At 38.5% G+C, this 25,537-nt stretch overlaps 1 protein-coding gene across 3 annotated transcripts in view; it reads right to left on the reverse strand.

Annotated features, from left to right (window-relative positions):
* The window catches only part of LOC131195442 (dimethylaniline monooxygenase [N-oxide-forming] 2-like), an 89,175-nt gene that overhangs the window by 21,619 nt on the left and 42,019 nt on the right, over positions 1-25,537 (reverse strand). Inside the window, exon 1 of one of the 3 annotated variants that reach the window (XM_058177348.1) lies at positions 267-419. The exons of the other annotated variants lie outside the window; for them this stretch is intronic. The gene's annotated coding sequence lies outside the window, so the exon portion shown is untranslated. Of the gene's footprint in view, positions 1-266; positions 420-25,537 lie in introns of those variants that run through there. 3 annotated transcript variants of the gene reach the window in all.

A 25,537-nucleotide genomic window follows, 5' to 3' on the forward strand; every position in this document is an offset into this window, starting at 1 on the left:
CTCTTCCCATAATCCTAATAGCTTTAACCAAAAACTTTCTACTATTGACCTCACCCCATTCCTAAGAGGACCATAAGGGGCGTGCATAAGCGCACAAACGTGCCTACCGTTCCTGTCCTATTGTTTTTCTTTTCTTCTTCCTATATATGTTTATATGTGTATATACTATATAATCTTTTTGTATGATGTTGTGACAAAATAAATAAATAAAAATAAATAAAAAGGAATACAACAGCAAGCCATGGAAAACACACAACCATACATACATGCAATGATAGGAGTCTCCAACAGCTCAGATGGTGTTCCTCAAGAAGAATGAACCAGTCAGAAGAAATCCAAGGACTTTTGTTAAGTCATATTTATGAAGAAAGACACCAAGAACTTCAGAACGGGCTGTAAATAGGATGAGTCAGCATATGTTTTTGTCTCTTCCAAGTTGGGACATGAAATGAAAATCCTTTGCAGAGTTATGCGTTTGTTATGTTGTATTTTGTAGTATCTGCTTTGCATAATGCTTAGGGAACAGATATAACTAGTTTCCATTCTTCTTCTTTCCCACCCTACTCTTTCCTTCCTTCCATAACAAAGTCCAATTGTTTATACGTACTGTTACTAAAGGGAGACTATATTAATATTATTGTCCCCAATATTACTGGACTAAATATTGGGGAAGGAATGCAAAAAATATGTGAATAGCCCTTCCTCTGATGCTCCTCATGTTTCTAATAGGAATTGAAGACAGTTTTTATGGGGAACATTCAGGGTTTCATCTGTGAGGCAGATGAGCCATCTATTCCCTTTATGCAGAATTTTTCTACAGATCAGACAAGGACGGGAGTAGTGTCATGCCTTGGAAACATAACAGATTCCCCCTAACTAATGAGCTTTAAAATCTCTGGAGTGGGAATAGCAGCACCGATTATGAAATAAATACATCCATTTCTACTGCACTCTAGATTTCCATAGAGAATTAAATGCCCTGAAGCTCCCTTCCTGCCCACTTACCATCAGGATTGAGAATTTGATCCAGAAGGAGACAAGGAAATGCAATATAGTTGTCTACATAAGAATTTGGTTTCTTCTCCATCATTTTTTTTTATGTGGGATTTATCCAGAATTTCATAAGAGTAAGGAAAGTGCACAAGAAACCAAATGCCCTGGGAAAATAGCTATTTTGTGATTAAGGCCCCATCCTTTAAATCTTCAGTGAGAGGTACAGCAGAATATCTGTAATGAAGAATTATATTTCATTTCTGCCTTATTGTCTGTTCTGTTGAAATTTTCTAATGGAACAAGGAGCTGCCAATCTGGAAGCACATTCAGATAATCTTCTAATAATATAGAGGACTTTCATATTAATAATATTAAAGAGAACTTTTAACATTGTAACCAAAATTTTATTTATTTTATTTTATTTATTTATTTTTGTCACAACAATATATGTAAGTATCATACAGAAAGGTTATATAGTATATAAACATATATATGAGTAAATATTAGGAGGTATAAACATATATATGATATATGGTAGGCACGTTTGTGCGCTTATGCACGCCCCTTATGGTCTTCTTAGGAATGGGGTGAGGTCAATAGTAGAAAGTTTTTGGTTAAAGCTTTTAGGATTATGGGAAGAGACCACAGAGTCAGGTAAAGTATTCCAAACACTGATGATTCTGTTACAGAAGTCATATTTTCTGCAATCTAGATTAAAGCGGTTGACATTAAGTTTAAATCTATTGGTTGCTCTTGTATTATTGCAATTAAAGCTGAAGTAGTCTTTAACAGAAAGGACATTACAATAGATGATTCTATGAGTTAAACTTAGGTCTTTTCAAAGGCGACGGAGTTCCAAGTTTTCTAAGCCTAGGATTTCAAGTCTAGTGGGATAAGATATTTTGTTGTTTACAGAGGAATGGAGAACTCTTCTTGTAAAATATTTCTGGACACGTTCAATTGTTTTGATGTCAGAGATATGGTGAGGGTTCCAAACAGGTGAGCTATATTCTAGAATTGGTCTAGCAAATGTTTTATATGCTCTGGTTAGTAGTGTAGTGTTTTTGGAAAAGAGGCTACGCAAGATTAGGTTTACAACTCTTAGAGCCTTTTTTGCTATGTATTTGCAGTGGGCTTTGGCACTTAGATCATTTGACATGAAAACTCCAAGGTCTTTAATGGGATGGGGGTCATCTGTAAGGTAATGTCCATCAAGTATGTACTTAGTATTTGGGTTCTTTTTTCCTATATGCAAGACTGAGCATTTGCTGGTTGAGATTTGGAGTTGCCAAGTTTTAGACCAAGCGGTTAGATGATCAAGGTCTTTTTGAATGATCAGTGGTGTTAAATAGTTTGACATCGTCAGCAAAGAGAACACAATTACTTGAGATATGGTCACAAAGATCATTAATGTATAGTATGAAGAGTGTTGGTCCAAGGACGCTGCCTTGAGGAACGCCACTCTTGACAGGAACAGGGTTTGATAGAGCATTGCCAATTTTGACCACTTGTTGTCTGTTAGACAGAAAAGCAGATATCCATTTGTGAAGGGGTCCTGAAATGCCATAGGATTTTAGTTTTAGGAGGTTTATCGTGTACTACTGAGTCAAAAGCTTTGCAGAAGTCTATGTAGATTGCATCTATTCTTTTGCCTTGATCAAGATTTGTAGTCCATATGTTTTTACAGTGGAGAAGTTGTAAGTTGCATGATAATTTTTTCCTGAAACCAAATTGTTTATTGGAGAGTAGGTTGTTTGCTTCTAAGTGTGAGGTAATGGATTGGTTGATGATTGATTCCATGACTTTGCAGGTGACGCAGCATAGAGAAATTGGTCTGTAATTTTCGACTAAGCTGGGGTCTCCTTTTTTGAAGATAGGGATGACTGTGGCCAGTGACCAAAGTTTGGGAAGTGAACTGGTAGTGAAGGCTTTATCAAAGATTATGCTTAGGGGTTCTGCTATATTAATGGAAAGTTTTTTTAAGAAGTAGGCACATAGTCCATGGGGTCCAATAGATAGCGATGGTTTTATGTTATGAAGAACTTTTCCAACATTTTCTTCTATGAAATCTATATGAGTTAAGTCATCATATTCATTGCTGGTACGTTTGTGGAATGTCGGATATGTGTTATCGCTGTTAACAAAAACTGAGCCAAAGAATATGTTGAAGAGGTTGGCTTTAACTGTTTCGTCATTGCATTCTTTGTTGTTAGAATCAAAATTGTTTTTAAATCTCTTGAAAATTACAGCAATATATGGTTGCACAGTGAAATTTCTTCTCTTTCTTCAAGTTCTATATTTCTCTGAGAAAGAACCTATTGGTTTTACTAGACACTGGGTAAGTTAGAATATTTTCAATTAATTGAAAGATGACTGACTTTTTAAAAATTGCAGATTAAAATTATACACCCAATTTTTATTTCCTCTCCTATCTGGCTCTCCTTTCCTTTTTGAATTATGCTCTCTATCTTAACAACAAGTGTAAAGTCCTTAGTTAAGATATCATAATGACCATTAAAGTACACCTGACCCTGTCTCTACATTTCTGAAGAGCAGGGGGGAGAGAGAGAGGAGAGGGGGAGAGAAAGAGTCCTTCAGTGAACTGTGTCTTCTTTAAACAGCATTTCTGTCCTGGGCTTTATGGTATACAGATAAAACATGTGTGCTAAGAACGAAGTGAAAGAACAAGGATTGCTATATTTTGAGATACCTGAGCAATTACTAAATCTTCATGTCAGCATTCCAGAAAGTCCCCAACTCCAACTAAAAACTCTGAGGCAGGCATTTCTCAAAGTTCCATTTTATTAGAGTAGGTATACTGGTACATCTGAGAAAACCTGAAACTGAGGGTTCCGGATTTTCCCTCACTAAATCAAAACCCCAAATGCAGCCCCTTCACCCATCAGTCTGTCACATGGTCCAATCATCACCTGTCCCAATTTGAGCCATTCCTGCAACCACTCCTCCTCTAGATGCATAAACACCATGACCTTGACCGAAGGGAAGAATGCTATTATATCTAACTACTTTCACTCTCCTAAATCCCCCCTCCTACTTTCCAAGGCGCATGGAGTTGGCAGCGTGGAAGCTTCTGGTACTAATATGGCTCCCAACGCTGACACTTCAGCACTTCAGAGAAAGATAAAGTAGGGCTGCAGTTTGTAAAGGGGAAATTATTTCATTGTTGCTTCCAGGGGTGAAATGCTCCTGGTTCGGACCGGATTGCCCGATCAGGTAGCAATGGTGGCGGGGGGGGTTCGGAGAACCGGTAGCAAAAATCCTTGGGCCCCCCCGCCACCCCAGCTGAGCCACGCAATCATCAGAGGTTGGTTTTTGTTTTTTTTTTACTTTTAAAAGCATTTTTCTTTGGCTGAAAAAAATGCTTTTAAAAGTTTAAAAAAAGCTCTGATGATCGCGTGGCTCATCTGGGATCGTCAGAACCCTTTAAAAGCATTTTTTCTAAAACCTCTTCAGCCAAAGAGGTTGTTTAAAAAAAAAGAGCTTTTAAAAGACTCCTCTCGGCCGAAGAGGTTGTTAAAAAATGCTTTAAAAAGGTTCTGGCGATCAGGCAACTCAGCTGGGATCGTCAGAACCCTTTAAAAGCATTTTTTCTACAAGCTCTTCGGCCAAAGAGGTTGTAGAAAAGATGTTTTTACAACCATTCATTCAATGACCATTCAAAGTTTTTAAAAGGTTCTGGTGATCAGGCAACTCCGCTAGGATCGCCAGAACACTTTAAAAGCTTTTTTTCCTCTGGCTATCCCAGCTGAGTTGCCTGATCATCACAGGCTTTTAAAAGCATTTTTTTACAACCTCTTCGGTCGAAGAGGTTGTAGAAAAAATGCTTTTAAAAGTAAAAAAAAAAAAGTTTGCCACGCCCACCCAGTCACATTACCCACCCACCCCCTAAGCCTTACCAGTAGTAACAAATTTTACATTTCACCCCTGGTTGCTTCATGTTTCATTACACAGAAGTTCTATGGCAGACTAAGGCTCTGACAAAACAACTATCCTACTAATCCTACACCAATACAGAAAGTCCTCGACTTACAACCATTCATTTAGTGACCATTCAAAGTTACAAAGCACTGAAAAAATTAACTTTTGATGGTTTTGTCACACTTATGACCGTTGTGGCATCCCTATGGTCACATAATCAAAATTCAGACGTTTGACAACTGGCATGTATTTATAACAGTTGCATTGTCCTGGGGTCATGTGATCCCCTTTCTGCAACATTCTGACAAGCAAAGTCAATGGGGAAACCAGATTCACATGTTAATAACTTAACAACTGCAGTAATGCAATTAACAGTGGAACGAGTTGCATTGAGAAGTTGTGGAGGAAAAACTGGAGGTTTTTAAAAGAGTGGATAATCATATGTCTGGAATGATCAGTTTATCTGGCAGGGATTGGAGTAGAAGATCTCCAAGGTCCCTTCCAACTCTGTTATTCTCTGATTCACTTAACAAACGTGGCAAGAAAGGCTGTAAAACTGAGCAAAACTCACTTAACTATCTTGCTTAGCAACAGAAATTTTGGGCTCATAAACCGAGAACTACCTGTATATTAAAGGGAGTACCTGCATAGTAACATAGAACTGAAGGAAGAAATTGTTTCCTTACCAAAGTGTGCTCAAGATCCTGACCTTCTCGGCTTCCGGGTGGCTCCGCTGCGCTAAATGGCGGGCAATCTCAGCCCGCCCGTTCTTTGTGATTCTGTGAGAGCTGTTTAGACAGCGTTAATCTGCTGTCAACAGCTCGTAAATCTCTACCCTCGGGCAAGGAGGGGGATGATGAGCATTTGAGCTGAAGTTGAGCCCCCAAGAAAAGCCCCAGAATGATTTCTGGTGGTTTGATGGGAACGCTCCTTCTATAGCTCAAAAAAAGCTCCAGAATCCAGAACGCCTCTGCAAAAGCAGAGCAAAACGCAGCGTCCATCTCCGTGACTGAAAAGGATTATTGATAAATTGTCAACACGGAAAGAGCCGAAAGCAGGAGGGCTGGCATTTGTTTGTAAGATGATTTTAACTCCCTGACAGAGAAGTTATTTTTATTTAAGAGTGGAGATGAAGAAAGATGGTGTTTTGTGTTTTGAAAGTGAAAGCTAAGGAAATGCTGATTACAATTGCTGGCGTGGAACCTTTAAGAAGAAAATAACAAGATTTTTTTTTTAAATGGAATTCTTTTTTTAAAAATCTATTCTTTTTTTTTATTATCTTTTTCTTACAGTGTTTAAGAAGAAAAATTTATTGGGTTTTTTTTCTTTTTATTCCCCCCCTTTTTTTTCTTCTTCTTCTTGATATTACTTAGTTTAAAAATGGCTTTTAAGCAAAGAGATTTAACCACTTCTAAAATATTGGAAATTTCTTCACTTCAGGTACGGAAATTGAGAGAGGATATTAAAGAAAGTCTAAGGAATTTTTTACAGGAGCTTATGGAGGCTCATCTTTCAGAAATAGATCAAAAATTTAATGAAATGGAGAAAGAAATACTGGATTTTAAAGATTTGGTGGAAGAGCAGAGTAGGGAGATGAAAAAATTAAAGGAATCAATTACCCCATTATTGTTATCTAGTACACAGACAGAAGAAAGACTGAATGAATTTAACCAAATTAATTCAGATTTGCAAAGGAAAATAGATGAAGTTCAAATTAATTTGAATTTAGAAAATAAAATAGATGATATTCAGGTTAAGGCTGATAAGGCAGAGGAAGAAAGGGTTATATTACAATATAAATTAATGGAATATGCTATAAGGGTGAGAGGAATAAGAGAGTGTAAGGAAGAAAATTTGAAAGAGATTTTTATTCAGGCCTTTGCTCAGATAGAGGGAGTGGAACCAGAAGATTTTGAAGTTAATATTGAAAAAATTTATCGTGTTAATTCTTGGTGGGCAAGGCAGAAGTGCTTACCGAGAGATGTGGTTATTTATTTTACAAATAAGAGGATTAGGTATGGAATTTTGCGAGCATTTTATAAAATAAATTTCAAATATTAGGACAAGATATAATAATGATGAAGGAAATTCCTCCTAAAATGTTAAGAAAGAGAAAAGAATTTGCCTTTCTGGTGGATGAGCTTAAGAAACATCAGATATATTTTAGATGGGAGGTTCCAGCTGGTTTAACACTGAATTATAAAGGAAGAAAGTATTTTCTCAACACAATTTGTAAAGCACGAGATTTTTATACTAATGTATTAAAGATTGGGAATTCTTTGTTAACAGATGTTAAGTTGAATGGTGAATAGATGGTCGAAAATGTGTAAGACAGAAGAAGGGGAGGGAGAATGTTTAACTTTATTATATATGATTATGGTTAATTTTTGTAAATGATTTATTGTGGATATAAATGTGTAATTTTAGGGGTACTATTTGATATATTTAAGGAAGATGGAATATTGTTTAATTTTGGAGGATAGATAGTAAAATTTAGGAATTTGGATTAAATATTATATTTAAGAGATGGATGTAATGTTAATTAGAATGTAATTGTTATAATAGATATATTTTGGATAAGTTATAGGTGTAATTTTAATAATGTTATTTGATATAAGTAAGGTAAAGTGAAGATTTTAACTACTACAATTGATACTTTGGATATTTGTAATATTATTTGTCGTATATATAAATGTTAAAGATGTGAAAAGATGGACTATTGCTTACCCTTGAAGGTTGGACAGAAAAATTAAAGAAACTAAGTTGGAAATATGAACTATTTTTGAGAGACTGCTTAGGGAAGAAAGACATTTTAGAAGAACCCTTGGTGAATATTGGAAGATGGAACGTTGTTTTGATATTGATTGATGAAGGTTGGATATTAAAAACTATGTACTTTATTCAAGAATAAACACTAACTCAATCGGAAATTTCTGAGAACTCTAGGAGTGGAATGGTCTGATATATAATGGATTGGAAGAAAAGTATCTTCTTTGTCTTTGGAAGGGGAGTGGAGGTTTTAAGGAATGACTATGGATTATGATTTGTGCTAGATTTTAATTTTGTTGTTAGTTTTATACCCTGTATTCGGTTCTCGGAAGTCCTGGGGGTGGGGGAAGAAGGGAAGGGAGGGAGGGGCAGAAAATGGATTGATAGTTAATGTACAAAGATGATTGAAGATGTATAATTAATGTACGATCGGACCTGCCTGGCTACTACTTTAGAATGATGGGAAAGAAGGAAGTAGAAGAGAGAAGGAGGAAAGAGAAGAGGAGGAGGAGGAAAGGTAGGAAGAGGGGAAGAGGGAGAAGAAAGGAGTAGGGAGGAAAGAGGAGAGGATGTAGATAAGAGAAGGGGAGGATGGTTATGGAAAGTAGAAGAAGGTAGAGAAGGAGAGTAAAAGGAAAAGGAAGGGGGTGGTGACCGGGCAGATCCGATTAATTGTATATGATGGTACATTAAATATGTTATTGGATATGTTATTGGATAAGAATGTCAAAATAAAACTTAAAAAAAAAAAAAAGATCCTGACCTTCTCTGAGAGTGAATAAGAGGGAAGGTGCTCAAAAGGATTATAATAGAGGCTTAAAAAGAAGTTTTACCAAGATCAGGAGATTATTTTCCCACAAAAGATTAGAAACAGACTAGCAATTTTGCTACACTAGTTCAGTAGGACAGCTAGAGGAAGGAGAAGTCATTCCCATGGCAAAGAAGGAAGTTAAGATGTTAGAGGAAATGGATATCAGCAGGTCTGGCAAAATGCATTCATTCTTTAAAGAAAAAACATATCTATTATTGTTCTGTTTGCAAAACAGACATGTGGATGGAGGTCTACCTCATTATTCACTAAACTTATATCTGTGAAAGCTGAAACTCTTATTTATATGGATTATAACCAGTGGTGGGATTCAAATAATTTAACAACCGGTTCTCTGCCCTAATGATTTCTTCCAACAACCAGTTCACCAAACTATTCAGAAAGTTAACAACCGGTTCTCCCGAAGTGGTGCGAACTGGCTGAATCCCACCACTGATTATAACCCAACAATCATAATATTGCACTGAGGAAATTCCAGTTCAAAAAACTGGGGATCCACTACTTTTTATCATGATATTAGATTGAAGGCCCAGTATGAATTAAAGTGCTTCTTCCAGCCAAAACTCCAAATGTTTCTTTATTCACTTGTACAGATGGATCTAAAATAAAGTTTTGAAATTATTTGTAATGAACTTGATCTAGTAGAAATATAGTAAAAGAAACTTAAAGAAGATGGATTTTGTCAATTACAACTATTTTGAGAAAGCTAATAAACCAGACAACTTATAAATTATTAAGAAAATAATAAAAAAGAATTATTACTGCATTATGGAATGGAAAGTGGTATGTGTCAATTCCAAAAGAAATTATAAATCTATTTATTACACTACGATAGGCTATATTTTATTGACTAGTAAATTGACCATATCAAACAAGAGCATCAGCCACAGCAAAATACAATAAAATGAGTTAAGATAGAATATAGTGAAATGAGATAAAATAGAATAAGATATAGTAGTAAGATACAGTAGGCAAATGAAGATGAAAGAGGAGGATAAAATAGTATCACCCTCAGGACATAATAGGATTAGCCATCTACCCATCTCACCACATGGCACCTGGGAAGATTACATCACCCAGCAAAATTCAACCAAGCCTGGGACTCAAGACAACCAACGAAGTTACCCGTGCATGGCCCCAAGGGAGTCTGACAACCAATCCGAATACATTTCTTTCACAGGAACAGGAAGCTCTAAGGCGGGGTATATATATAAAACCATCTTTCCAAACAGCCTCCATATTTCCAGTGTCTTTCTTCCCACTTGGAACTGAACCCAGATGGACATTTTCTCCCAACAAGAACAAAAAAGATTTTAAATGCACACAGGTCATAAAATTCACACACAAACAAAAAGAAGCTCTCAAGAAGTTGTTCACATAAATTAAACCAAAGTTGCAATACAGAAACCGATATTGAATACATTCCCAGAGGCAGATATGGTGGAATTTATTTCTGATTAGATATGTTTTAAATTGTGCTCTTAATTATACATTAGTTAAAACTCATGATGTTAAGTGCTGCTATTTTAGGAATTCTCTTTGCATCCAAATATTTCTTGGTGTCCCTAATTATTTCAGTATTCTAAAAAATATGGTAATAAGCCTCCTTAATAAGACAAGATTTTTTTATCTCTTAAAAAAAAAAAAATTCCAAATGTATCCATCAAATAGCTGTTTTTTGTCCTGCATCAGGGAACACTTTAGATTATCAACAGGAAACAGAATAGGACCAAACACAGTAATTTTTTAATCAGAATTCATCCCTTGCGAAAACAATTCTACGTGGAGAAGACGTGGATGGAAAGTCCAACAAGCCAGAAGGTATTACAGAAGGGGCTCCCCCTTCAAATGCAAATATACTTGAACAATATCTGCTGTTTGCCAATGAGTCTGTATTTCAAGGACAGTCACTGATCAGAGGGCACTGTGTGAGGTGGAAACAATGTGAATGACAACAATAGTAAAACTAGGTAGTGAAAACAATATGGAAATTGAAGGAAAAATGCAGAGTCCTTTGAGGAATTAAAAAAGCAACATGTATTACAAACCAAAATCATTGGCTTTTTATTTATTTATTTATTTATTTATTTATTTATTTATTTATTTATTTATTTATTTATTTATTTATTTATTTATTTATTTATTTATTTAGATTTTTATACCGCCCTTCTCCCAAAGGACTCAGGGCAGTTCACAGCTAGATAAAACAAAACAACAATAATAAATACAAGATAAAACAATAATTAAAAAACTTATTAAATTTGGCCCGAATTAAAATATATTTAAAACAATAAAACCCTAAATAAGATTAAAAACCAAATAAAATGTCTAAAATCCTATGCCAGTCCTGCGCGAATAAATAAATATGTCTTCAGCTAGCGGCAGAAGGTCCGAAGGTCAGGAAGTTGACGAAGTCCTGGGGGAAGTTCGTTCCACAGGGTGGGAGCCCCCACAAAGAAGGCCCTCCCCCTGGGGGCCGCCAGTCAACATTGCTTGAGGAGTCCCTCCCTGTGAGAGTGCACGGGTCGATGGGAGGCAAACGGTGGCAGTAGGCGGTCCCGTAAGTAACCTGGTTCTACAGGTTTTACAGCAAAGTAACTAAATTATTGAGTGAAAGTAAATTGGGTGTAATGACTAAGGCATCAGCCTAGAAACCAGGACACTGCGAGTTCTAGTTCTGTCTTAAACGTGAAGCCAATTGGGAGACCTTGGGCTCTCTCTGCATCTTAGGAAGGAGGCAAGCACAAGCTATTAAAAAAAAACTTTGCCAAGTAAACTGCAGGGAATAAAGTAGTCCAGGCAATTTTCAGGTGTCCAAACCTGACCTGAATATCTATACTAAGCCTAAGGAAAAACCAGATCAGGAGAGAATAAAACAAGAAAGTTGTGCACTCTTTGCAACTACAACGTCAACAAAAAAAAAATCCCAACTACAACTTCAAAAAAGCCAACTATAATCTCATAGATACCGACCTCTCATCTCTTGATTGGCAAATTCTATTCTCTGGCTGTAACACTGCCGAAGACCATTATAACATTTTCTTGGTTGAAATCAATAGGTTTATTAAACTATATGTACCACTAATCACCACAAAACCAGGAAAAACAAATTACCCATATCAATAAGAAAGCTCCAATCCCCCCCCCCAAAAATCCCGGTGGCAAAAAAACAAAACCGGCTATGTAGCTAACTTTAAAAGCTGCTACAAAAATATATCCCACCAAGACTGAAGCACCAATTACCACACCAAACAAGAAGAGAACCTCCTGCGCATGAAATCCAACTACGCCTGCTATAATTTTGTAAACAAACTTAAAGACTCAAGATCCATCCCACCCCTAAAAGGACCTAATGGTAAAGATTTATTTATTTATAATTTATTTATTTATAATTTAATTTTTATACCGCCCTTCTCCCGAAGGACTCAGGGCGGTTTACAGCCATATTAAAACCAACATAAAATACAAACACATATATTTAAAACCAATTAAAAACCAATTTACAATAGGCCGAAACACTAAAACGGTCATAGACCGAATAAAACCCATTAAAATTTCATTTAAAATTTCGCTTAGGCCAGTCCCAAACGATGAAATAATAAAGTCTTATGTTCGCGTTTGAAGGTCCGGAGGTCGGGGAGTTGGCGCAACCCCGGAGGCAGCTCATTCCAAAGGGCAGGTGCCACCACAGAGAAGGCTCTCCCCCTGGGGGCCGCCAACCGGCATTGTTTGGTCGACGGCACCCTGAGAAGGCCCACTCTGTGGGAGCGCACAGGTCAATGGGAGGAGCAGGCGGTCTCGTAAATAACCTGGTCCTAAGCTATGGAGCGCTTTATTTTTTATTTTTTATTTTTTTTTATTATTACTTTTTTTACAACAAACAAACAAAAAAAAAATACATTATTACACCCTTGTGCTATACATAAAAGGAAGATTTGGGTCTTCGGATATATCCTCATGATTGCCAAAATCCACGTTCTCGAGGTACAGGTACTGAAGCGTCCAATGTTCCAAGCGCAAAGTCCACAAATGGTTTCCAAGTCTTCCAGAAAATATCTTCTTTATACACACCACTTCTAATTTTAATATCACATGTCATTTTATCATTTAAAGCTAATTTCCACATTTCAGAATTCCACTCTTCTATTCTAAAAATCACATCTAGTTTCCAATATCTAGCTATTATAATTCTACCTATTATAATCATAATTCTAATCAATTCTTTTTCATATTTTGTTAATTCTATTTCCTTAATTACCAACAATAATATAGTTTCCACTCTCAATGTTATTACTTTCCCCATCATTTCAAATATCATTTTCTCCAATTGTTGCCAAAACTTTTTAACCTTATCACAATTATACCACATATGTTCATAAGTCCCCAATTCCATCTCACATCTCCAACATTTTTTACTAATTTTTTTATCCATTTGTGACAATCTTACTGGAGTCAAATACCATTTCCAAACAACTTTATAATTGTGCTCTTTAATCCTTATAGATAAAGTTCTCATAATTCTACTCTTCCAATTCACATTCCAATCTGACTCTGGTATTTCAATATTAAGATCTTTTTCCCAATTTGTCCTCATCACTCTTTGTAATTTTTCATCAGAATTTATAATCTTATAAACCCTACTAACGAGTCCCTTTAGCCCAATTTCATCTTTCATAATCCGAGATACTAAATATTCAAATTCAGTTTCACATCTATTTATCGAATAATTTTCCTTTAGTTTTTTTGTCCATTTTACTATCTGTATTTTTCAAACCAACTTAACCCTAATTTTTCAATAATTTCTTTATTCCTCCTTTCATTTCCATAACTTTTATCCAATCTCTAATAATTTCTATATTTTCCTCTTTAATCACTTCATTACGTTTTATATTATTTTTAATCGCCAAACTCCAGTTGTCTCCCCCAAAAAGATTATATCCGGAATTAAAATTTTAACAAATTTGTTCCACATTTTACTTAATCCCTTTAACCAATAACTTCTACTTACACATTTTAAATTTGCTTTATCTAAAAACCACCTTGATCCAAACTTCTCTATATCCCTTAACTCTAAGTCTCTCCAATAGTTATCTTCACCTTTAAGTATTTTTACCACTATCCGGATACCATACGCACAGTAATAATTAAATAATTTGGGGATTCCTAATCCACCTTCCTTTTGATTTTGATACCACATTTTCTTCACTAATCTAGGTCTTTTGCCACCGTTGCAAAATTTATCCAGTTTTTTCTGATATCCTTCAATATCTTTCTCTGTCAAATTTAGTGGTAGCATCTCGAATAAAAAGTTGAACTTGGGCAGCAACATCATCTTACACATTGCAATTCTACCAAACCAAGACAACTTTAAAATTTTATATTTATCTATCTTCTTCTCAATTTCGTTAATCACCACATCATAATTAAGTTTTTTCAATTCTTTAACCTTAAGTGAAAGCACTATACCCAAATATTTCAATGTGTTTTAATCCTTATCCCAAATTGCTCTTGCATATTCTCAGACTCATTACCATTACTATCCATCAATAATTCTGACTTTGACCAATTTACTTTCAATCCTGTCATTTCCTCAAATTCTATCAAATGCTTATATATCTTTTCAGATCTTTCTCTACATTTTCAAAATAATTAAAGTATCATCCATACAAATTTATCTTATACCCTTATATCCTTCTAATTCTTCATCTTTTCTATCATTTTGTCAATATTTCCATAGCCAATAAAAATAATGTTGGGGACAGGGACATCCTTGTCTCGTACCAGCTTCTAATTTTATCTCTTCAGTTAATATTCCATTCACCTTCACTCGTGCACTGCTCTTTTGGTACAATTTTGAAATAACATGTATAAACTTATTACCAAAGCCTAGAGCCTCCACAATTACTTTAATTGTTTCCCATTGTACAGAATCAAAAGCTTTAAAAATATCCAATGATACTATACCAATTTTATCACCATTATATTCAGCTACATCTATAATATTTAATACTCTTCTAACAATATCACTCATGTATCTACCCTTCACAAAACCTACTTGATTATAACTTATATATCTATCTATAAATCTATTTAATCTATTACTTATAATAGCAGTAAATATCTTTGCATCCTGATTAATTAAAGAAATGGGCGATAGGACTCAATCCTTTCTAAATCTTTATCTGGTTTAGGAATTAGGATATCACCGTTCTATTCCATGACGAAGGTACTTCCCACCATGTAATATTCCATTGAATAATTTTTGCAATCTTGGTATTATTAATTCTTTAAATTCTTTATAAAACTCAACAGGTAATCCATCCTCACCTGGAGCTTTCCCTAATTTTAATTTTTGTATTATTCCATTAATCTCATCTTGTGTTATATCTTCTTCCATCAATTCCTTATATGTTTGATCAATTTTCACCACATACTTTTCTAAATAGCTTTGCAATTTTCCCCGATTAATTGGTTTCTTTGAATATAGATTCTGAAAAATTTCTAACCACTTCACATTTCTCTAATTTTATAACATCTTATACCTCTATCATCTATCAAAACTCCAATTTCTCTCTTCTCTCTTTTATCTTTCGCCATCTTTGCCAATAATTTAGAATTTCTATTACTAAATTCAAAAAAATTCCTATTTAAAAATCTCAAATTTCTTTTACTAACTCTGTATCTTCTTCTATCATTTTATTTCTTAACATATTAAGCTCCTGAAGAATTTTTTTTCTTTAGTAAGCAAAATTGATTTTCCAATTCTTTAATCTGATTTTATCTCTTTCCATTTTAATTTTATAATTTTTATATTTCCTACTTGATAATTTAATACTCTCCTCTAAACACCGCTTTCATCGCATCCCAAACAATTTCAAATTTAACCTCCCGTTATCATTTAATCTCCAACTTTCCTCCAGTTTTTAAGTATCCATTTTTATCCTTTTCATTTTATACAATTTCGTCATATCTCCAATAGCTTCTTTTTTCTCAAAATTAAAATCTAAGTCCACCATAACTTCTGCATGATCAGAATCTTTAAAATTCCCACATCTACCTTATCCACATTATTCAACAAATCTTTAGAAAGAAAAATATAATCAATTCTAGAATATGTATTATATATCTTAGAGAAAAAGTGTATACTCTCTCAATTCCTTTAACCTCTCTCCACACATCGACCAGTTTTCAAGCATCCACATATTTAAAATCCCCATTTTATTTGCTCCTCCACAGCGGGTGGGATTAGTACTATCTATTTTATCTCTGATTAAATTAAAATCCCCAGCCACAATTACTTTCCCTACACTTTCATTCTCCAAAATTTTGTTATTTTTCAAGAAATTCTCTTTGTTTTCATTCGGTAAATATAAATTAACAAGTGTCACTTTTTCCTCATTAAGATTTCCAACAATTATTACATATCTTCCATCTTCATCCAAAATTACCTTATGTTTTCAAAGTACACCCTATCTGATATCAGTGTTGCAACTCCTCTAGCTTTTGAAGTTCCAAATGCTTTTCATATATTTGCATACCTTTTATATACATTCTATTTGAATCTTCAGATTTCTGATGGGTTTCTTGTAAAAATAAAATGTCTGGCAAATCCTTTTAATCTTAAGCTCCAATCTTCTTCTTTTAATCTGATTCCTGTACCCTTCACATTCCATGACATTATTTTTATAACTCCCATTTAAAATATAAATTTTTAATCCTATCCCGCATCTTCCTTTCTGTGCCCACCACCCGACATTAAACTACCATATTTAACATATAAACAACAATAAGAAAACAGAAAAAAACAAAAACAAACAAACAATAAAGTACAAACAATCTTCTTCCCCACATCCTCATCGATTTCGCCTCTATAAAGAGAATGGGGAGAGGGACATGCCAATGCCCGGCCACTTCTTCGGGCTGTCTATTTAAATTCATCACTCAAAAAAGATAGCGATGACCCGCATTCAGCTTCGTATTTTCCAAGACTCTTATCTGCTTCTTCTCTTACTGTATCCTCATGACTCTTCTTCTGTTCAACCAACACAGGTGATATTTCTTTCCTCTTTAACCCTTTGGAGTCTTGCCCTCCAATAGCCCTTTTTCTTCTTCTGGGATTGATGTTTCCGTATGTTCCACCCATCTGAAGCATTTGATCTTTTATCTCCATTAAATCCTCCATCTCAATCAGTCCAAGCTCCCGTAAATATAATAATGCATCTATATCTGGGGTGATTGTACGCATCCTTCCTTTATAAAAAAATTTCAATTGTTGTGGTGGCCTCCAATTGTATTTAATTCCATTATCCCTCAAAACTTTTGTGATTGGTTTTAAAAAAAATCTCCATGCCCTTTCTTCTCTTGATATATCCGGGAAGACTTGAATAGTCTTCCCTTCAAACTTCAAAGCATCTCCTAACTCTCTCACCTTGGCCATAACTTCCAACTTATCACCAAGATTTGCGAACCTGACAAGCACATTCCTGTTAGAACCATTTTGCCTTCTATATCCAATTCTAAAAACACTTGCCAGGTCTGCTATTGTGAACGTAAGTTGCGTATCCATATCATTAATCCATTTCAGAACCCGCTGCAATTTATCCTCCTTTTCTTCTGAGATTCCTCTGATAACCAAATTATATTTCCTCATCTCTTCTTCCAAAAGACAGATTCTCTTATCTTGCTGCTCATTTTTATAAAATATTTTACCAATTTGCCGATCTACTTTTACCTCACGCACATGCATCTGCTCCATTTCATCTTTAATCATTATCATTTCCTCTTTTTGTTTTGCAAAGTTTTCATTCATCTCTTGCTTTAAATTCTGCATTTCACATGTCAGTTTCAATGTCAAATTATCTATACGCTCTGATAGTCCTGCTATTTTTTCCCCAATTTTATTTAAAGCTGCAGCAAGTTGCTGCGTTTCTGAAAGTTGTTGAGTCATTTTGAAAAAAACCAAAAAATTTCCCAAACTAGGATTCCAAACCAATTTTACAGAGGGTCTTAGTGAAGATCAAAGGACGACTGTCTTTTAATTGAAGCGAAGCGGCTTATTTGCACTGTTATCTCTCAAGTTCAAGGATACTCCACAAAGAAACACAAAACTTCACAGCTAACATTAATCAGCGCCATTTTTCCTCCACGTCAGCAAAGCAGAAAGGAAGACAAACCAACTTAAACGAAGCAAAACTTTTTTTTCTTCTGTAATATAAACAAGCTATTAATTTGCTCTCAAGAGAAAAAAAATAAAGAAAAATTAGCTCAGTAAAATCCTCTTACTGCCAAACAATCCAATAAAAGTCAGTTTCTCTTCTCTTCAATTAAATTCTTCTTGGCTGAACTTCCGGAAGGCTCAAAAAAAAAATAATTCTTCTCATTATCAAATTCAGTCCTTAATATTCACTCCTTAGCCTCAGCAATAGAAAAAAATTTTTTAACACAGAACACGATAGTTAATTTTGGAAAAACAAAACACAGCAATTTATTCCAACTTATCTTGTCTGCCGGCTCGGTCAACCCACGCTGTAGAAACTCCTTAATTCAAGCCGTTTCAGATGACCTACCAGTTTTAAATTCAATCTGCTGGGCTGTTAACACTTTCAGTTCATGATTTATTAACTTTCATCCATAACAGTGCATTCCAAACGGCATAAATTCTCATAAATCTTCATTAATAAGCCCTGTGAAGTGAAGGAAAGGTCCTTACCCCACCACGGTCATGGCCACGCCCCCAGCTATGGAGCGCTTTAAAGGTGAGAACCAACACCTTGAATTGCACCCGGAAGACTCCCGGCAACCAGTGCAGGCGGTGCAGGAGAGGTGTTATATGGGAGCAACATGGTGCTCCCTCTATCACCCGCGCGGCCGCATTCTGGACTAGCTGGAGCCTCCTGGTGCTCTTCAAGGGGAGCCACATGTAGAGAGTGTTGCAATAGTCCAGGCGGGAAGTGACAAGGGCGTGAGTGACTGTGCATAGGGAGTCCCAGTCTAGGAAGGGATGCAACTGGCGGATCAGGCGAACCTGATAGAATGCTCCCCTGGCGACAGCCGTCAGATCTTCCTCTAAGGACAGCCAGTCGTCCAGGAGAATGCCCAAGTTGCGCACCTTCCCCTTGGGGGTCAATAATTCACCCCCAACAGTCAGCGATGGAGTAAGCTGACTGTACCGGGACGCCGGCATCCACAGCCACTCCGTCTTGGAGGGGTTGAGCTGGAGCCTGTTCTTCCCCATCCAGACCCGCACGGCTTCCAGGCACCGGGACATCACCTCGACGGCTTTGTTGGGGTGGTTCGGGGTGGAGATGTGCAGCTGAGTGTCATCAGCGTACAGATGACACTCCACCCCGAAACCACGGATAACCTCACCCAGCGGCTTCATATAGATGTTGAACAGGAGAGGCGAGAGAACCGACCCCTGTGGCACCCCACACATGAGGCGCCTCGGGGTCAATCTCTGCCCCCCTGCCAACACCGTCTGCAACCGGTCAGAGAGATAGGAGGAGAACCACCGATAGACGGTGCCCCCCACCCCTAAACCCCCCAACTGTCGCAGCAGGATACCATGGTCGATGATATCAAAAGCCGCTGAGAGATCTAAAAGGACCACCCCTGTCCCGAGACCTCCAGAGATCATCCACCAACGCGATCAAAGTTGTCTCCATGCTGTATCCAGACCTGAAGCCGGACTGGAACGGGTCTAGATAGACCGTTTCCTCCAGGTATTGGGGAAGCTGATATGCCACCACACTCTCAACAACCTTTGCCAGAAAGCGAAGGTTGGAGACTGGACGATAATTTGGCAATACAGCTGGATCCAGGGAAGGCTTTTTGAGGAGGGGCCTCACCACCGCCTCTTTTAAGGCAGTGAGGAAGACACCCTCCAACAAAGAAGCGTTGATAACTCCCAGGAGCCAGCCTCGTGTAACCTCCCATGTGGCCAGTACCAACCAGGACGGACACGGGTCCAATAAACGTGTGGTGGGATTCAGCCTACCCAATAACCTGTCCAAGTCCTCAAGGGTCACAGGGTCAAACTCTGCCCAGATAGTATTCACAAGACCCATCCCCATCATCCCGCCCGGATCTACCCAATCAGCGTCCAGTGCGTCCCGGATCTGAGCGATTTTATCGGACAGATACTGTACAAAATCCTCAGCAAGCCCCTGCAAGGGGTCCTCCCGAGCCCCCTGCATAAGAAGGGAGCGGGTCACCCTACACAGGGTGGCTGGGTGATTATCTGCCGATGCAATAAGGGCAGAAAAATAACTATGTTTTGCCGCACTTATCGCCACTAGATAGGTCTGAATATAAGTCCTTACTAATGTTTGGTCGGATTCGGAGCAACTGGACCTCCAGTCACTCTCTAGGCGTCTTTTCCAGCGCTTCATCTCTCTCAGCTCCTCGGTATACCATGGAGCTGGTCGAGCTCAGCGCCGGGTCAGAGGCCACAAAGGCACAACGCGGTCCAAAGCCCCCGCCGCCACCCCTTCCCAGGCGGCAACCAGTTCTTCGGCCGAGCCGTGGGCCAGCTCCCCAGGAAATAGCCCAAGCTCCGTCAGAAACCTCTCCGGGTCCATCAGGCGCCTGGGATGGAACCAACGAGTCGGCTCCGTCTCCCTGCGGTGTGGTGCAGCGGTTCGAAAGTCTAGCTGAAGGAGTGAATGATCTGACCATGACAGGGGTTTAATAATTAAGTCCCCTAGTTCCAGATCGTTCAGCCACTGTCCCGAGACAAAAATCAAGTCCAGAGTGTTTTCCCCGATGTGGGTGGGACCGATTACTATCTGGGACAGGTCCAGGGCCATCATGGAAGCCATGAACTCCCGAGCTGTCATCGAGGATTCGCCTGCCGACGGAAGGTTGAAGTCCCCCATAACCATAAGTCTGGGGGAATCAACCGCTGTCCCTGCTATCATCTCCAACAGCTCGGGCAGGGCTGCTGTCACGTAGCAGGGAGCCAGGTACACCATCAGCAAGCCCACCTGAATCCCGTGGCCCCACTTCACAAGGAGAGATTCACATCCGGCTATCTGTGGGACAGTGACCTCCCTCAGTTCTAGACTCTCGTTAATAATAACCGCTACCCCCCCACCCCTACCTTGGGCCCTCGGCTGATGAAATGCACGGAAGCCTGGTGGGCATATCTCAGTAAGGGGCACCCCCCCTTCTGTGCCCAACCAGGTCTCCAAAATGCCCATCAGGTCCGCACCCCCCTCTTGAATAAGATCAGATATGAGGAGGGCTTTATTTATCACGGACCTGTTATTGCACAGCATCAGCCGAAGGTCCAGGTTCCGGGGATTCCGGCCACTTGGGGAACGTGTAAAGCCTGAGGGCCCGGAGTGCGCGATTGCTCGCAAACAGCGGCCGCGCACTCCCCGAACATGATATGGGCCCCCGCTTCCGCCGTATCTGCCCCTCCCTTGTACCATGCCAATGGAAAAGCCCATACGTGGTTGAGACCTAGCCTCATCCTTTGCCTCCATTTCAATGACCTCCAAATCGCGAGCCTTGGAAGGGACCAGCCTAGCCCCTGATGGGTGCCTCCCCCATCCATCCTAACCCTCCCTCCCCTTAAAAACCCTTTAAAACCTAACATCACAAAATTTCTAAGCCCCTTCTTAGCTCTATGCCACCTCTCGGGATTCCAAAATCCGTCATCGAGGTAGGCCCTCGATAAATTGGAGGGCCAAATCTGCGAGAGGGGGCGTCTCGCAGATCAAGAAGTTGCGCCGATGAGTAGATCATATTAGTCCAGCATGTCCAGCATATGACGGATCATCTGACCTATTTAAGGTCAGTCCAGATGGTAATGCCACAGTCATTTCTCCGGGAGTTGGAACTTAGATGGTCGGATTTGAAGACCAGATAGAAATAAAGGTCAAGGGTGGCCACTATTTCTGCAGCTCCTATCCAATCCAGCCACCTGTTCTCCCAAGGCCCCCCGAGAGGGAGAAGCTTCCGCCGCCAAAAGATGTTAAACCGCGGCCTCAGCCGCCCTACTTCTCAGGGGGTACCATGGGGAGGTCCGTGATGTCGTTTATGGGGTAGGCTGGCGTCACCGCCACCACCGTCGCCGTCGTCGCCAACGCTGCCGCCACCGTCAATGGCGCCACCACCGATGTCGTCATCCCCACTCGACCCAAAAACACAGGCCACACCCATCCCGACTTCCTATTCACCGCCAGCCACAATCTTCTTTTCGGGCTGGCCAGATGGTTCAAGAAGGCAATGATGAAGCAGTTAAAGCAAACATCTTCAACACATTTTTTGGCTCAGTCTTTGTAAAAAGCAATGACTCATGCCCAACATTTTCTAGTCGTACTACAAGTAACTACAACGATCTAACACAAATTGATTTCACAGAAGATAATGTTGAAAAGGCACTACAAAGGCTAAAATCATCTCTATCTATCAGACCTGATGGACTATGTGCACACTTCTTAAAAAAGCTTTCCACTGCTATAGCAGAACCCCTAAGCATAATCTTTGAAAAATTCTTCAGGACCAGCTCCCTACCAAAACTATGGTCACTAGCCACGGTGATCCCTATCTTCAAAAAGGGAGACCCCAGCCTAGTTGAAAATTACAGACCAATCTCTTTATGCTGCTTCACCTGCAAAGTCATGGAATCAATCATTAACCATTCCATCACCCTCCACCTAGAAACAAACAACCTACTCTGTAATAAACAATTTGGTTTCAGAAAAAAATTATTCTGTAATCTACAGCTTCTACACTGCAAGAACATATGGACTACAAATCTCGATCAGGGCAAAGCAATAGATGCAATTTACATGACAAACTACTTCTAAAACTAAAATCCTATGGCATCTACGGACCCCTACATAATTGGATAGCTGCGTTCCTGTCAAACAGAGAACAAGTGGTCAAAATAGGGAGTGCCCTATCAAATCCTGCATCTGTTAATAGCGGTGTCCCCCAAGGCAGCGTTCTAGGACTAATATTCTTCATACTATACATATATGACCTTTGTGATCATATTATAAGCAACTGTGTTTTCTTCGCCAATGATGTAAAAATATTTAACACCACAGACAATGCTGCTACCCTTCAAAAAAACCTTGACTCAGAATGGTCAAACAATTGGCAACTCCAAATCTCAACCAACAAATGCTCTGTCTTACACATTGGCAAAAAGAACCAGAACACAAAATACAAGCTGAGTGGACACGTCCTTGTAGATGACCCTCACTCTGTCAAGGATCTTGGAGTACTCATATCTAATGATCTAAGTGCCAAAGCCCACTGTAACGACATTGTTTCTTCTCCGTTAATATCACACTACTAACCAGAGCATACAAAACATTTGCTAGACCAATTCCTGAATACAGTTTATCTGTCTGGACATTAATACAATTGAATATGTCCAGAAATATTTCACAAGAAGATTCCTTCACTTTTCTGCTTGCAATGAAATACTTATGCTACCAGACTTGAAATTCTGGGGTTAGAAAACTTAGAACTATGCCGCCTTTGGTATGACCTAAGCATAGCTCACAAAATTATCTGCTACAATGTCCTACCTGTCAATGACTACTTCAGCTTCAACCACAACAATACATGAGCACACAATAGATACAAACTTAAAGTGAACCACTCCAAACCCAATTGCAGAAAATATGACTTCAGCAACAGAGTAGTCAATGCCTGGAATGCACTACCTGACTCTGATTTCATCCCAAAACCCCAAAAATTTTAAACTAAGACTGTCTACTGTTGACCTCACCCCATTCCTAAGAGGTCTGTAAGGGGCATCCCAGTGTGCCTACCATCCCTGTCCTAATGTTTCCTCTATTTGTATCTATTTTATGTATCCAATCTATGTTTATACTTATTACCTAATACGTTCTTGACAAATAAATAAATAAATAAATAAAATTATATGTGAGTTTATAAAGAACAGTTACATAGAGAGAGCAGCTGGATAGTGTAGTGGTCAGAGCCTTTGGTGTGGAAGACCTTGCTGGTACTTACTTTACCAGTAGAGTTCCTTGGGCAAAGACTTATTAACACTTCAGCTCAAAAATGAGAGTGACAAGTATTAGGAAAGTCATGTCAACTCCTCTGGATTAACAAGTTCTACATCAGATGTTGGAGAACCAGGACAACATAGCAATAAATGGGCTATTAGAACAAACAATACATGGATGAGACAAGAGAACCTGGAATTGATGGAATAGCAGACCTAATGGGAAGAGATATATGGTTGGACAAAAGTTGTATGTCCACACTAAATGAGAAACAGCTACTTAAGCAACACTTCAACATAGTAAAGAGGAACCTGTTCTCACAACTTGAGATAGACCAATTACTATGTGAATGCCTGGCACTATACAAAGTTAACAACATACAAAGCACCTTCCTCAATAACTTAATGAGTATGGAAGACAAGTTTGCGGATCAAGTCAAGACAATTCACATAAGTGGCAATTAAGTGTGGTGTATACCATGGTGGTAGAGGACAGGAAGGCCTGGAGGAATGTTGTCCACGGGGTTGCGATGGGTCGGACACGACTTCGCAACTAACAACAATAACATACCATGGTGATGCACTATCCCTGCTGCTCTTCTACATAGTTTTAAACCCCCTCAGCCAGACAATTACAAGGACTGGATGCAGATACAAGTTCAAAAGTGGAACTACCATCACTTCTTCTACATGGATAACATCAAGCTGTATATTAAGAGTGAATGAAACATCAACTTACTGATTCACATGGGTCTGCAGTGAAAGGGAGGGAAGATTGTCAAGACTGATTGGGTAAAATTACTAGTGGGCCACATAGCAAACATACAGATCAGTTGTATGATTTTGCTGTTCCAGAGTCACATGCGAATCATGTTGAAGAGACAAGGAAGACAGCAACATCCAAGTTCCACAAAGTACCTAAAGAACCAGCTCAATGGAAGGAGCAAGATCCATGCCATCAACATGTATGCCTGCCTGTCATCAATACCTTGCCAGTCTAGTGAGCTGGCCAAAGGAAGACATGGAAGCTGCTATTGTGAAGACCTGGAAACTTCTCACAATATGCAGAGACTTCCATAACAGATCCAACACCCAGAACCTGAACACCAGCTGGAAAGAGGGTGCTTGAGGTCTGGTGAGTGTCAAAGCCACTGTCCTGAATGAAACCCAGAGCATCCCAGAATACATCAGTAAGATGGCACCCAAAGATGAGCTGCTGAGCAAATGCCTGAGGCGGCAGCAGACATGGGAAGAAGATCTGCTTGCATAGCATGTACCACTGGTAAATAGCTGAGGTGACAGACATTGGGAAAACCTACCAGTGACTGGATTAAGTTTAAAACGACTTTAAAATGACTTTAAAATGGACTTAAGTTTAAAATGACTTAATGACTCGAGATCCATCCCACCACTAAAAGAATCTAACAGCAAAGAAAATAATGATGAAACAGTTAAAGCAAACCTCTTTAACATAATCTTCGGCTCAGTCTTTGTTAACAGTAATGGCTCATACCCGACATTCCCAAACCGCACCAACAACAACCTAACATATATAGATTTCACTGAAGAAAATGTTGAAAAAGCTCTTCACAAACTGAAACCATCCCTATCTATAGGACCTGATGGACTATGTGCATACTTCTTAAAAAAGCTTTCCTCTAATATAGCAGAACCCCTAAGCATAATCTTTGGGAAAGCCTTCATGACCAGTTCTCTTCCCAAACTTTGGTTACTAGCCACGGTCATCCCTGTCTTCAAAAAAGGAGACCCCAGCTTAGTTGAAAATTAAAGACCTATCTCTATATGCTGTGTCACCTGCAAAGTAATGGAATCTATCATCAACCAATCCATCACCCTCCACCTAGAAACAAACAATCTACTCTCTAATAAACAATTTGGTTTCAGAAAAAAAACTATCATGTAACTTACAACTTCTTCACTGCAAAACATATGGACTACAAATCTTGATCAAGGCAAAACAATAGATGCAATTTACATAGACTTCTGTAAAG

This window comes from Ahaetulla prasina, chromosome 3, assembly GCF_028640845.1.
Source record: "Ahaetulla prasina isolate Xishuangbanna chromosome 3, ASM2864084v1, whole genome shotgun sequence".
In the NCBI taxonomy this organism is placed as follows: Eukaryota; Metazoa; Chordata; class Lepidosauria; order Squamata; family Colubridae; genus Ahaetulla; species Ahaetulla prasina.